We start from the raw sequence: 16,083 nt of genomic DNA, 5'->3' as shown, positions 1-16,083 counted from the left end.
GCAGTTTGTTCCAAAACATTGCAATTATACTAGAATAGTAGATGACTGGAAAATAACAATGACTGCAATTCAGATAGGTAATTTAGAGAAAATATGAGGAAATATTATTTGCATAATAATTTGGAACACAGTGTACATGGAGCCGCAGGCAGGGACAGCAGACTGCACACTACATGGTGCCGCAGGCAGGACAGCAGGCTGCACACTACATGGAGCCGCAGGCAGGGACAGCAGGCTGCACACTACATGGAGCCGCAGGATAGGACAGCAGGCTGCACACTACATGGTGCCGCAGGATAGGACAGCAGACTGCACACTACATGGAGCCGCAGGATAGGACAGCAGGCTGCACACTACATGGTGCCGCAGGCAGGGACAGCAGGCTGCACACTACATGGAGCCGCAGGATAGGACAGCAGGCTGCACACTACATGGAGCCGCAGGCAGGACAGCAGGCTGCACACTACATGGTGCCGCAGGATAGGACAGCAGACTGCACACTACATGGTGCCGTAGGCAGGACAGCAGGCTGCACACTACATGGAGCCGCAGGCAGGGACAGCAGACTGCACACTACATGGTGCCGCAGGCAGGACAGCAGGCTGCACACTACATGGAGCCGCAGGCAGGACAGCAGGCTGCACACTACATGGTGCCGCAGGCAGGACAGCAGGCTGCACACTACATGGTGCCGCAGGCAGGACAGCAGGCTGCACACTACATGGTGCCGCAGGATAGGACAGCAGGCTGCACACTACATGGAGCCGCAGGATAGGACAGCAGGCTGCACACTACATGGAGCCGCAGGATAGGACAGCAGGCTGCACACTACATGGAGCCGCAGGATAGGACAGCAGGCTGCACACTACATGGAGCCGCAGGATAGGACAGCAGGCTGCACACTACATGGAGCCGCAGGATAGGACAGCAGGCTGCACACTACATGGAGCCGCAGGATAGGACAGCAGGCTGCACACTACATGGTGCCGCAGGCAGGGACAGCAGACTGCACACTACATGGTGCCGCAGGATAGGACAGCAGGCTGCACACTACATGGAGCCGCAGGATAGGACAGCAGACTGCACACTACATGGTGCCGCAGGATAGGACAGCAGGCTGCACACTACATGGTGCCGCAGGCAGGACAGCAGGCTGCACACTACATGGAGCCGCAGGATAGGACAGCAGGCTGCACACTACATGGAGCCGCAGGATAGGACAGCAGGCTGCACACTACATGGAGCCGCAGGATAGGACAGCAGGCTGCACACTACATGGAGCCGCAGGCAGGACAGCAGGCTGCACACTACATGGTGCCGCAGGCAGGACAGCAGGCTGCACACTACATGGTGCCGCAGGCAGGACAGCAGGCTGCACACTACATGGAGCCGCAGGATAGGACAGCAGACTGCACACTACATGGAGCCGCAGGATAGGACAGCAGGCTGCACACTACATGGTGCCGCAGGATAGGACAGCAGGCTGCACACTACATGGTGCCGCAGGATAGGACAGCAGGCTGCACACTACATGGAGCCGCAGGATAGGACAGCAGACTGCACACTACATGGTGCCGCAGGATAGGACAGCAGGCTGCACACTACATGGTGCCGCAGGATAGGACAGCAGGCTGCACACTACATGGAGCCGCAGGATAGGACAGCAGACTGCACACTACATGGTGCCGCAGGATAGGACAGCAGGCTGCACACTATATGGAGCCGCAGGATAGGACAGCAGGCTGCACACTACATGGTGCCGCAGGATAGGACAGCAGGCTGCACACTACATGGTGCCGCAGGATAGGACAGCAGGCTGCACACTACATGGAGCCGCAGGATAGGACAGCAGACTGCACATTACATGGTGCCGCAGGATAGGACAGCAGGCTGCACACTACATGGAGCCGCAGGATAGGACAGCAGGCTGCACACTACATGGAGCCGCAGGATAGGACAGCAGGCTGCACACTACATGGTGCCGCAGGATAGGACAGCAGGCTGCACACTACATGGTGCCGCAGGATAGGACAGCAGGCTGCACACTACATGGTGCCGCAGGATAGGACAGCAGGCTGCACACTACATGGTGCCGCAGGATAGGACAGCAGGCTGCACACTACATGGAGCCGCAGGATAGGACAGCAGACTGCACACTACATGGTGCCGCAGGATAGGACAGCAGGCTGCACACTACATGGTGCCGCAGGATAGGACAGCAGGCTGCACACTACATGGAGCCGCAGGATAGGACAGCAGGCTGCACACTACATGGAGCCGCAGGATAGGACAGCAGGCTGCACAAAACATGGTGCCGCAGGCAGGACAGCAGGCTGCACACTACATGGTGCCGCAGGCAGGACAGCAGGCTGCACACTACATGGTGCCGCAGGCAGGACAGCAGGCTGCACACTACATGGTGCTGCAGGCAGGACAGCAGGCTGCACACTACATGGTGCTGCAGGCAGGACAGCAGGCTGCACTCTACATGGAGCCGCAGGATAGGACAGCAGGCTGCACACTACATGGTGCCGCAGGATAGGACAGCAGACTGCACACTACATGGTGCCGCAGGCAGGACAGCAGGCTGTACACTACATGGTGCCGCAGGCAGGACAGCAGGCTGCACACTACATGGTGCCGCAGGCAGGGACAGCAGACTGCACACTACATGGTGCCGCAGGATAGGACAGCAGACTGCACACTACATGGTGCCGCAGGCAGGACAGCAGGCTGTACACTACATGGTGCCGCAGGCAGGACAGCAGGCTGCACACTACATGGTGCCGCAGGCAGGGACAGCAGACTGCACACTACATGGTGCCGCAGGATAGGACAGCAGGCTGCACACTACATGGAGCCGCAGGCAGGGACAGCAGGCTGCACACTACATGGTGCCGCAGGCAGGACAGCAGGCTGCACACTACATGGTGCCGCAGGCAGGACAGCAGGCTGCACACTACATGGTGCCGCAGGCAGGACAGCAGGCTGCACACTACATGGTGCTGCAGGCAGGACAGCAGGCTGCACACTACATGGTGCTGCAGGCAGGACAGCAGGCTGCACACTACATGGAGCCGCAGGATAGGACAGCAGGCTGCACACTACATGGAGCCGCAGGATAGGACAGCAGGCTGCACACTACATGGAGCCGCAGGATAGGACAGCAGACTGCACACTACATGGAGCCGCAGGATAGGACAGCAGGCTGCACACTACATGGTGCCGCAGGATAGGACAGCAGGCTGCACACTACATGGTGCCGCAGGATAGGACAGCAGGCTGCACACTACATGGAGCCGCAGGATAGGACAGCAGACTGCACACTACATGGTGCCGCAGGATAGGACAGCAGGCTGCACACTACATGGTGCCGCAGGATAGGACAGCAGGCTGCACACTACATGGAGCCGCAGGATAGGACAGCAGACTGCACACTACATGGTGCCGCAGGATAGGACAGCAGGCTGCACACTACATGGAGCCGCAGGATAGGACAGCAGGCTGCACACTACATGGTGCCGCAGGATAGGACAGCAGGCTGCACACTACATGGTGCCGCAGGATAGGACAGCAGGCTGCACACTACATGGAGCCGCAGGATAGGACAGCAGACTGCACACTACATGGTGCCGCAGGATAGGACAGCAGGCTGCACACTACATGGAGCCGCAGGATAGGACAGCAGGCTGCACACTACATGGAGCCGCAGGATAGGACAGCAGGCTGCACACTACATGGTGCCGCAGGATAGGACAGCAGGCTGCACACTACATGGTGCCGCAGGATAGGACAGCAGGCTGCACACTACATGGTGCCGCAGGATAGGACAGCAGGCTGCACACTACATGGTGCCGCAGGATAGGACAGCAGGCTGCACACTACATGGTGCCGCAGGATAGGACAGCAGGCTGCACACTACATGGAGCCGCAGGCAGGGACAGCAGACTGCACACTACATGGTGCCGCAGGCAGGACAGCAGGCTGCACACTACATGGAGCCGCAGGCAGGGACAGCAGGCTGCACACTACATGGAGCCGCAGGATAGGACAGCAGGCTGCACACTACATGGTGCCGCAGGATAGGACAGCAGACTGCACACTACATGGAGCCGCAGGATAGGACAGCAGGATGCACACTACATGGTGCCGCAGGCAGGGACAGCAGGCTGCACACTACATGGAGCCGCAGGATAGGACAGCAGGCTGCACACTACATGGAGCCGCAGGCAGGACAGCAGGCTGCACACTACATGGTGCCGCAGGATAGGACAGCAGACTGCACACTACATGGTGCCGTAGGCAGGACAGCAGGCTGCACACTACATGGAGCCGCAGGCAGGGACAGCAGACTGCACACTACATGGTGCCGCAGGCAGGACAGCAGGCTGCACACTACATGGAGCCGCAGGCAGGACAGCAGGCTGCACACTACATGGTGCCGCAGGCAGGACAGCAGGCTGCACACTACATGGTGCCGCAGGCAGGACAGCAGGCTGCACACTACATGGTGCCGCAGGATAGGACAGCAGGCTGCACACTACATGGAGCCGCAGGATAGGACAGCAGGCTGCACACTACATGGAGCCGCAGGATAGGACAGCAGGCTGCACACTACATGGAGCCGCAGGATAGGACAGCAGGCTGCACACTACATGGAGCCGCAGGATAGGACAGCAGGCTGCACACTACATGGAGCCGCAGGATAGGACAGCAGGCTGCACACTACATGGAGCCGCAGGATAGGACAGCAGGCTGCACACTACATGGTGCCGCAGGCAGGGACAGCAGACTGCACACTACATGGTGCCGCAGGATAGGACAGCAGGCTGCACACTACATGGAGCCGCAGGATAGGACAGCAGACTGCACACTACATGGTGCCGCAGGATAGGACAGCAGGCTGCACACTACATGGTGCCGCAGGCAGGACAGCAGGCTGCACACTACATGGAGCCGCAGGATAGGACAGCAGGCTGCACACTACATGGAGCCGCAGGATAGGACAGCAGGCTGCACACTACATGGAGCCGCAGGATAGGACAGCAGGCTGCACACTACATGGAGCCGCAGGCAGGACAGCAGGCTGCACACTACATGGTGCCGCAGGCAGGACAGCAGGCTGCACACTACATGGTGCCGCAGGCAGGACAGCAGGCTGCACACTACATGGAGCCGCAGGATAGGACAGCAGACTGCACACTACATGGAGCTGCAGGATAGGACAGCAGGCTGCACACTACATGGTGCCGCAGGATAGGACAGCAGGCTGCACACTACATGGTGCCGCAGGATAGGACAGCAGGCTGCACACTACATGGAGCCGCAGGATAGGACAGCAGACTGCACACTACATGGTGCCGCAGGATAGGACAGCAGGCTGCACACTACATGGTGCCGCAGGATAGGACAGCAGGCTGCACACTACATGGAGCCGCAGGATAGGACAGCAGACTGCACACTACATGGTGCCGCAGGATAGGACAGCAGGCTGCACACTATATGGAGCCGCAGGATAGGACAGCAGGCTGCACACTACATGGTGCCGCAGGATAGGACAGCAGGCTGCACACTACATGGTGCTGCAGGATAGGACAGCAGGCTGCACACTACATGGAGCCGCAGGATAGGACAGCAGACTGCACATTACATGGTGCCGCAGGATAGGACAGCAGGCTGCACACTACATGGAGCCGCAGGATAGGACAGCAGGCTGCACACTACATGGAGCCGCAGGCAGGACAGCAGGCTGCACAAAACATGGAGCCGCAGGATAGGACAGCAGGCTGCACACTACATGGTGCCGCAGGATAGGACAGCAGGCTGCACACTACATGGTGCCGCAGGATAGGACAGCAGACTGCACACTACATGGAGCCGCAGGATAGGACAGCAGGCTGCACACTACATGGTGCCGCAGGCAGGGACAGCAGGCTGCACACTACATGGTGCCGCAGGATAGGACAGCAGGCTGCACACTACATGGTGCCGCAGGATAGGACAGCAGGCTGCACACTACATGGTGCCGCAGGCAGGGACAGCAGGCTGTACACTACATGGTGCCGCAGGATAGGACAGCAGGCTGCACACTACATGGAGCCGCAGGATAGGACAGCAGGCTGCACACTACATGGAGCCGCAGGCAGGACAGCAGGCTGCACACTACATGGAGCCGCAGGATAGGACAGCAGGCTGCACACTACATGGAGCCGCAGGATAGGACAGCAGACTGCACACTACATGGAGCCGCAGGATAGGACAGCAGGCTGCACACTACATGGAGCCGCAGGATAGGACAGCAGGCTGCACACTACATGGTGCCGCAGGCAGGGACAGCAGACTGCACACTACATGGTGCCGCAGGATAGGACAGCAGGCTGCACACTACATGGAGCCGCAGGATAGGACAGCAGACTGCACACTACATGGTGCCGCAGGATAGGACAGCAGGCTGCACACTACATGGTGCCGCAGGCAGGACAGCAGGCTGCACACTACATGGAGCCGCAGGATAGGACAGCAGGCTGCACACTACATGGAGCCGCAGGATAGGACAGCAGGCTGCACACTACATGGAGCCGCAGGATAGGACAGCAGGCTGCACACTACATGGAGCCGCAGGCAGGACAGCAGGCTGCACACTACATGGTGCCGCAGGCAGGACAGCAGGCTGCACACTACATGGTGCCGCAGGCAGGACAGCAGGCTGCACACTACATGGAGCCGCAGGATAGGACAGCAGACTGCACACTACATGGAGCTGCAGGATAGGACAGCAGGCTGCACACTACATGGTGCCGCAGGATAGGACAGCAGGCTGCACACTACATGGTGCCGCAGGATAGGACAGCAGGCTGCACACTACATGGAGCCGCAGGATAGGACAGCAGACTGCACACTACATGGTGCCGCAGGATAGGACAGCAGGCTGCACACTACATGGTGCCGCAGGATAGGACAGCAGGCTGCACACTACATGGAGCCGCAGGATAGGACAGCAGACTGCACACTACATGGTGCCGCAGGATAGGACAGCAGGCTGCACACTACATGGAGCCGCAGGATAGGACAGCAGGCTGCACACTACATGGTGCCGCAGGATAGGACAGCAGGCTGCACACTACATGGTGCCGCAGGATAGGACAGCAGGCTGCACACTACATGGAGCCGCAGGATAGGACAGCAGGCTGCACATTACATGGTGCCGCAGGATAGGACAGCAGGCTGCACACTACATGGAGCCGCAGGATAGGACAGCAGGCTGCACACGACATGGAGCCGCAGGCAGGACAGCAGGCTGCACAAAACATGGAGCCGCAGGATAGGACAGCAGGCTGCACACTACATGGTGCCGCAGGATAGGACAGCAGGCTGCACACTACATGGTGCCGCAGGATAGGACAGCAGACTGCACACTACATGGAGCCGCAGGATAGGACAGCAGGCTGCACACTACATGGTGCCGCAGGCAGGGACAGCAGGCTGCACACTACATGGTGCCGCAGGATAGGACAGCAGGCTGCACACTACATGGTGCCGCAGGATAGGACAGCAGGCTGCACACTACATGGTGCCGCAGGCAGGGACAGCAGGCTGTACACTACATGGTGCCGCAGGATAGGACAGCAGGCTGCACACTACATGGAGCCGCAGGATAGGACAGCAGGCTGCACACTACATGGAGCCGCAGGCAGGACAGCAGGCTGCACACTACATGGAGCCGCAGGATAGGACAGCAGGCTGCACACTACATGGAGCCGCAGGATAGGACAGCAGGCTGCACACTACATGGAGCCGCAGGATAGGACAGCAGGCTGCACACTACATGGTGCCGCAGGCAGGGACAGCAGGCTGCACACTACATGGAGCCGCAGGATAGGACAGCAGGCTGCACACTACATGGAGCCGCAGGATAGGACAGCAGGCTGCACACTACATGGAGCCGCAGGATAGGACAGCAGGCTGCACACTACATGGAGCCGCAGGATAGGACAGCAGACTGCACACTACATGGTGCCGCAGGATAGGACAGCAGGCTGCACACTACATGGAGCCGCAGGCAGGACAGCAGGCTGCACACTACATGGTGCCGCAGGATAGGACAGCAGGCTGCACACTACATGGAGCCGCAGGCAGGACAGCAGGCTGCACACTACATGGAGCCGCAGGATAGGACAGCAGGCTGCACACTACATGGAGCCGCAGGATAGGACAGCAGGCTGCACACTACATGGAGCCGCAGGATAGGACAGCAGACTGCACACTACATGGTGCCGCAGGATAGGACAGCAGGCTGCACACTACATGGAGCCGCAGGCAGGACAGCAGGCTGCACACTACATGGTGCCGCAGGATAGGACAGCAGGCTGCACACTACATGGTGCCGCAGGATAGGACAGCAGGCTGCACACTACATGGAGCCGCAGGCAGGACAGCAGGCTGCACAAAACATGGAGCCGCAGGATAGGACAGCAGACTGCACACTACATGGTGCCGCAGGATAGGACAGCAGGCTGCACACTACATGGTGCCGCAGGCAGGACAGCAGGCTGCACACTACATGGAGCCGCAGGATAGGACAGCAGGCTGCACACTATATGGAGCCGCAGGATAGGACAGCAGGCTGCACACTACATGGAGCCGCAGGATAGGACAGCAGGCTGCACACTACATGGAGCCGCAGGATAGGACAGCAGGCTGCACACTACATGGAGCCGCAGGCAGGACAGCAGGCTGCACACTACATGGTGCCGCAGGCAGGACAGCAGGCTGCACACTACATGGTGCCGCAGGCAGGACAGCAGGCTGCACACTACATGGAGCCGCAGGATAGGACAGCAGACTGCACACTACATGGAGCTGCAGGATAGGACAGCAGGCTGCACACTACATGGTGCCGCAGGATAGGACAGCAGGCTGCACACTACATGGTGCCGCAGGATAGGACAGCAGGCTGCACACTACATGGAGCCGCAGGATAGGACAGCAGACTGCACACTACATGGTGCCGCAGGATAGGACAGCAGGCTGCACACTACATGGTGCCGCAGGATAGGACAGCAGGCTGCACACTACATGGAGCCGCAGGATAGGACAGCAGACTGCACACTACATGGTGCCGCAGGATAGGACAGCAGGCTGCACACTATATGGAGCCGCAGGATAGGACAGCAGGCTGCACACTACATGGTGCCGCAGGATAGGACAGCAGGCTGCACACTACATGGTGCTGCAGGATAGGACAGCAGGCTGCACACTACATGGAGCCGCAGGATAGGACAGCAGACTGCACATTACATGGTGCCGCAGGATAGGACAGCAGGCTGCACACTACATGGAGCCGCAGGATAGGACAGCAGGCTGCACACTACATGGAGCCGCAGGCAGGACAGCAGGCTGCACAAAACATGGAGCCGCAGGATAGGACAGCAGGCTGCACACTACATGGTGCCGCAGGATAGGACAGCAGGCTGCACACTACATGGTGCCGCAGGATAGGACAGCAGACTGCACACTACATGGAGCCGCAGGATAGGACAGCAGGCTGCACACTACATGGTGCCGCAGGCAGGGACAGCAGGCTGCACACTACATGGTGCCGCAGGATAGGACAGCAGGCTGCACACTACATGGTGCCGCAGGATAGGACAGCAGGCTGCACACTACATGGTGCCGCAGGCAGGGACAGCAGGCTGTACACTACATGGTGCCGCAGGATAGGACAGCAGGCTGCACACTACATGGAGCCGCAGGATAAGACAGCAGGCTGCACACTACATGGAGCCGCAGGCAGGACAGCAGGCTGCACACTACATGGAGCCGCAGGATAGGACAGCAGGCTGCACACTACATGGAGCCGCAGGATAGGACAGCAGACTGCACACTACATGGAGCCGCAGGATAGGACAGCAGGCTGCACACTACATGGAGCCGCAGGATAGGACAGCAGGCTGCACACTACATGGTGCCGCAGGCAGGGACAGCAGACTGCACACTACATGGTGCCGCAGGATAGGACAGCAGGCTGCACACTACATGGAGCCGCAGGATAGGACAGCAGACTGCACACTACATGGTGCCGCAGGATAGGACAGCAGGCTGCACACTACATGGTGCCGCAGGCAGGACAGCAGGCTGCACACTACATGGAGCCGCAGGATAGGACAGCAGGCTGCACACTACATGGAGCCGCAGGATAGGACAGCAGGCTGCACACTACATGGAGCCGCAGGATAGGACAGCAGGCTGCACACTACATGGAGCCGCAGGCAGGACAGCAGGCTGCACACTACATGGTGCCGCAGGCAGGACAGCAGGCTGCACACTACATGGTGCCGCAGGCAGGACAGCAGGCTGCACACTACATGGAGCCGCAGGATAGGACAGCAGACTGCACACTACATGGAGCTGCAGGATAGGACAGCAGGCTGCACACTACATGGTGCCGCAGGATAGGACAGCAGGCTGCACACTACATGGTGCCGCAGGATAGGACAGCAGGCTGCACACTACATGGAGCCGCAGGATAGGACAGCAGACTGCACACTACATGGTGCCGCAGGATAGGACAGCAGGCTGCACACTACATGGTGCCGCAGGATAGGACAGCAGGCTGCACACTACATGGAGCCGCAGGATAGGACAGCAGACTGCACACTACATGGTGCCGCAGGATAGGACAGCAGGCTGCACACTACATGGAGCCGCAGGATAGGACAGCAGGCTGCACACTACATGGTGCCGCAGGATAGGACAGCAGGCTGCACACTACATGGTGCCGCAGGATAGGACAGCAGGCTGCACACTACATGGAGCCGCAGGATAGGACAGCAGGCTGCACATTACATGGTGCCGCAGGATAGGACAGCAGGCTGCACACTACATGGAGCCGCAGGATAGGACAGCAGGCTGCACACGACATGGAGCCGCAGGCAGGACAGCAGGCTGCACAAAACATGGAGCCACAGGATAGGACAGCAGGCTGCACACTACATGGTGCCGCAGGATAGGACAGCAGGCTGCACACTACATGGTGCCGCAGGATAGGACAGCAGACTGCACACTACATGGAGCCGCAGGATAGGACAGCAGGCTGCACACTACATGGTGCCGCAGGCAGGGACAGCAGGCTGCACACTACATGGTGCCGCAGGATAGGACAGCAGGCTGCACACTACATGGTGCCGCAGGATAGGACAGCAGGCTGCACACTACATGGTGCCGCAGGCAGGGACAGCAGGCTGTACACTACATGGTGCCGCAGGATAGGACAGCAGGCTGCACACTACATGGAGCCGCAGGATAGGACAGCAGGCTGCACACTACATGGAGCCGCAGGCAGGACAGCAGGCTGCACACTACATGGAGCCGCAGGATAGGACAGCAGGCTGCACACTACATGGAGCCGCAGGATAGGACAGCAGGCTGCACACTACATGGAGCCGCAGGATAGGACAGCAGGCTGCACACTACATGGTGCCGCAGGCAGGGACAGCAGGCTGCACACTACATGGAGCCGCAGGATAGGACAGCAGGCTGCACACTACATGGAGCCGCAGGATAGGACAGCAGGCTGCACACTACATGGAGCCGCAGGATAGGACAGCAGGCTGCACACTACATGGAGCCGCAGGATAGGACAGCAGACTGCACACTACATGGTGCCGCAGGATAGGACAGCAGGCTGCACACTACATGGAGCCGCAGGCAGGACAGCAGGCTGCACACTACATGGTGCCGCAGGATAGGACAGCAGGCTGCACACTACATGGAGCCGCAGGCAGGACAGCAGGCTGCACACTACATGGAGCCGCAGGATAGGACAGCAGGCTGCACACTACATGGAGCCGCAGGATAGGACAGCAGGCTGCACACTACATGGAGCCGCAGGATAGGACAGCAGACTGCACACTACATGGTGCCGCAGGATAGGACAGCAGGCTGCACACTACATGGAGCCGCAGGCAGGACAGCAGGCTGCACACTACATGGTGCCGCAGGATAGGACAGCAGGCTGCACACTACATGGTGCCGCAGGATAGGACAGCAGGCTGCACACTACATGGAGCCGCAGGCAGGACAGCAGGCTGCACAAAACATGGAGCCGCAGGATAGGACAGCAGACTGCACACTACATGGTGCCGCAGGATAGGACAGCAGGCTGCACACTACATGGTGCCGCAGGCAGGACAGCAGGCTGCACACTACATGGAGCCGCAGGATAGGACAGCAGGCTGCACACTATATGGAGCCGCAGGATAGGACAGCAGGCTGCACACTACATGGAGCCGCAGGATAGGACAGCAGGCTGCACACTACATGGAGCCGCAGGATAGGACAGCAGGCTGCACACTACATGGAGCCGCAGGCAGGACAGCAGGCTGCACACTACATGGTGCCGCAGGCAGGACAGCAGGCTGCACACTACATGGTGCCGCAGGCAGGACAGCAGGCTGCACACTACATGGAGCCGCAGGATAGGACAGCAGACTGCACACTACATGGAGCTGCAGGATAGGACAGCAGGCTGCACACTACATGGTGCCGCAGGATAGGACAGCAGGCTGCACACTACATGGTGCCGCAGGATAGGACAGCAGGCTGCACACTACATGGAGCCGCAGGATAGGACAGCAGACTGCACACTACATGGTGCCGCAGGATAGGACAGCAGGCTGCACACTACATGGTGCCGCAGGATAGGACAGCAGGCTGCACACTACATGGAGCCGCAGGATAGGACAGCAGACTGCACACTACATGGTGCCGCAGGATAGGACAGCAGGCTGCACACTATATGGAGCCGCAGGATAGGACAGCAGGCTGCACACTACATGGTGCCGCAGGATAGGACAGCAGGCTGCACACTACATGGTGCTGCAGGATAGGACAGCAGGCTGCACACTACATGGAGCCGCAGGATAGGACAGCAGACTGCACATTACATGGTGCCGCAGGATAGGACAGCAGGCTGCACACTACATGGAGCCGCAGGATAGGACAGCAGGCTGCACACTACATGGAGCCGCAGGCAGGACAGCAGGCTGCACAAAACATGGAGCCGCAGGATAGGACAGCAGGCTGCACACTACATGGTGCCGCAGGATAGGACAGCAGGCTGCACACTACATGGTGCCGCAGGATAGGACAGCAGACTGCACACTACATGGAGCCGCAGGATAGGACAGCAGGCTGCACACTACATGGTGCCGCAGGCAGGGACAGCAGGCTGCACACTACATGGTGCCGCAGGATAGGACAGCAGGCTGCACACTACATGGTGCCGCAGGATAGGACAGCAGGCTGCACACTACATGGTGCCGCAGGCAGGGACAGCAGGCTGTACACTACATGGTGCCGCAGGATAGGACAGCAGGCTGCACACTACATGGAGCCGCAGGATAAGACAGCAGGCTGCACACTACATGGAGCCGCAGGCAGGACAGCAGGCTGCACACTACATGGAGCCGCAGGATAGGACAGCAGGCTGCACACTACATGGAGCCGCAGGATAGGACAGCAGACTGCACACTACATGGAGCCGCAGGATAGGACAGCAGGCTGCACACTACATGGAGCCGCAGGATAGGACAGCAGGCTGCACACTACATGGTGCCGCAGGCAGGGACAGCAGACTGCACACTACATGGTGCCGCAGGATAGGACAGCAGGCTGCACACTACATGGAGCCGCAGGATAGGACAGCAGACTGCACACTACATGGTGCCGCAGGATAGGACAGCAGGCTGCACACTACATGGTGCCGCAGGCAGGACAGCAGGCTGCACACTACATGGAGCCGCAGGATAGGACAGCAGGCTGCACACTACATGGAGCCGCAGGATAGGACAGCAGGCTGCACACTACATGGAGCCGCAGGATAGGACAGCAGGCTGCACACTACATGGAGCCGCAGGCAGGACAGCAGGCTGCACACTACATGGTGCCGCAGGCAGGACAGCAGGCTGCACACTACATGGTGCCGCAGGCAGGACAGCAGGCTGCACACTACATGGAGCCGCAGGATAGGACAGCAGACTGCACACTACATGGAGCTGCAGGATAGGACAGCAGGCTGCACACTACATGGTGCCGCAGGATAGGACAGCAGGCTGCACACTACATGGTGCCGCAGGATAGGACAGCAGGCTGCACACTACATGGAGCCGCAGGATAGGACAGCAGACTGCACACTACATGGTGCCGCAGGATAGGACAGCAGGCTGCACACTACATGGTGCCGCAGGATAGGACAGCAGGCTGCACACTACATGGAGCCGCAGGATAGGACAGCAGACTGCACACTACATGGTGCCGCAGGATAGGACAGCAGGCTGCACACTATATGGAGCCGCAGGATAGGACAGCAGGCTGCACACTACATGGTGCCGCAGGATAGGACAGCAGGCTGCACACTACATGGTGCCGCAGGATAGGACAGCAGGCTGCACACTACATGGAGCCGCAGGATAGGACAGCAGACTGCACATTACATGGTGCCGCAGGATAGGACAGCAGGCTGCACACTACATGGAGCCGCAGGATAGGACAGCAGGCTGCACACTACATGGAGCCGCAGGCAGGACAGCAGGCTGCACAAAACATGGAGCCGCAGGATAGGACAGCAGGCTGCACACTACATGGTGCCGCAGGATAGGACAGCAGGCTGCACACTACATGGTGCCGCAGGATAGGACAGCAGACTGCACACTACATGGAGCCGCAGGATAGGACAGCAGGCTGCACACTACATGGTGCCGCAGGCAGGGACAGCAGGCTGCACACTACATGGTGCCGCAGGATAGGACAGCAGGCTGCACACTACATGGTGCCGCAGGATAGGACAGCAGGCTGCACACTACATGGTGCCGCAGGCAGGGACAGCAGGCTGTACACTACATGGTGCCGCAGGATAGGACAGCAGGCTGCACACTACATGGAGCCGCAGGATAGGACAGCAGGCTGCACACTACATGGAGCCGCAGGATAGGACAGCAGGCTGCACACTACATGGAGCCGCAGGATAGGACAGCAGGCTGCACACTACATGGAGCCGCAGGATAGGACAGCAGACTGCACACTACATGGTGCCGCAGGATAGGACAGCAGGCTGCACACTACATGGAGCCGCAGGCAGGACAGCAGGCTGCACACTACATGGTGCCGCAGGATAGGACAGCAGGCTGCACACTACATGGAGCCGCAGGCAGGACAGCAGGCTGCACACTACATGGAGCCGCAGGATAGGACAGCAGGCTGCACACTACATGGAGCCGCAGGATAGGACAGCAGGCTGCACACTACATGGAGCCGCAGGATAGGACAGCAGGCTGCACACTACATGGAGCCGCAGGATAGGACAGCAGGCTGCACACTACATGGAGCCGCAGGATAGGACAGCAGGCTGCACACTACATGGAGCCGCAGGATAGGACAGCAGACTGCACACTACATGGTGCCGCAGGATAGGACAGCAGGCTGCACACTACATGGTGCCGCAGGCAGGGACAGCAGGCTGCACACTACATGGTGCCGCAGGCAGGACAGCAGGCTGCACACTACATGGAGCCGCAGGCAGGACAGCAGGCTGCACACTACATGGAGCCGCAGGATAGGACAGCAGGCTGCACACTACATGGAGCCGCAGGCAGGACAGCAGGCTGCACACTACATGGTGCCGCAGGATAGGACAGCAGGCTGCACACTACATGGAGCCGCAGGCAGGACAGCAGGCTGCACACTACATGGAGCCGCAGGATAGGACAGCAGGCTGCACACTACATGGAGCCGCAGGATAGGACAGCAGGCTGCACACTACATGGAGCCGCAGGATAGGACAGCAGACTGCACACTACATGGTGCCGCAGGATAGGACAGCAGGCTGCACACTACATGGAGCCGCAGGCAGGACAGCAGGCTGCACACTACATGGTGCCGCAGGCAGGACAGCAGGCTGCACACTACATGGAGCCGCAGGCAGGACAGCAGGCTGCACACTACATGGAGCCGCAGGATAGGACAGCAGGCTGCACAAAACATGGAGCCGCAGGATAGGACAGCAGGCTGCACACTACATGGAGCCGC

At 59.7% G+C, this 16,083-nt stretch overlaps 1 protein-coding gene across 7 annotated transcripts in view; it reads right to left on the bottom strand.

Annotated features, from left to right (window-relative positions):
* Positions 1 to 16,083, bottom strand: part of LOC143804859 (magnesium transporter NIPA2-like) — a 112,833-nt gene that overhangs the window by 44,437 nt on the left and 52,313 nt on the right. The gene's annotated exons all lie outside the window — the stretch shown is intronic.

Source organism: Ranitomeya variabilis, chromosome 2, assembly GCF_051348905.1.
Source record: "Ranitomeya variabilis isolate aRanVar5 chromosome 2, aRanVar5.hap1, whole genome shotgun sequence".
Lineage (NCBI taxonomy): Eukaryota > Metazoa > Chordata > Amphibia > Anura > Dendrobatidae > Ranitomeya > Ranitomeya variabilis.
The sequence above is the reverse complement of the archived record's forward strand: the minus strand, read 5'-3'. Positions and strand labels throughout refer to the sequence as shown.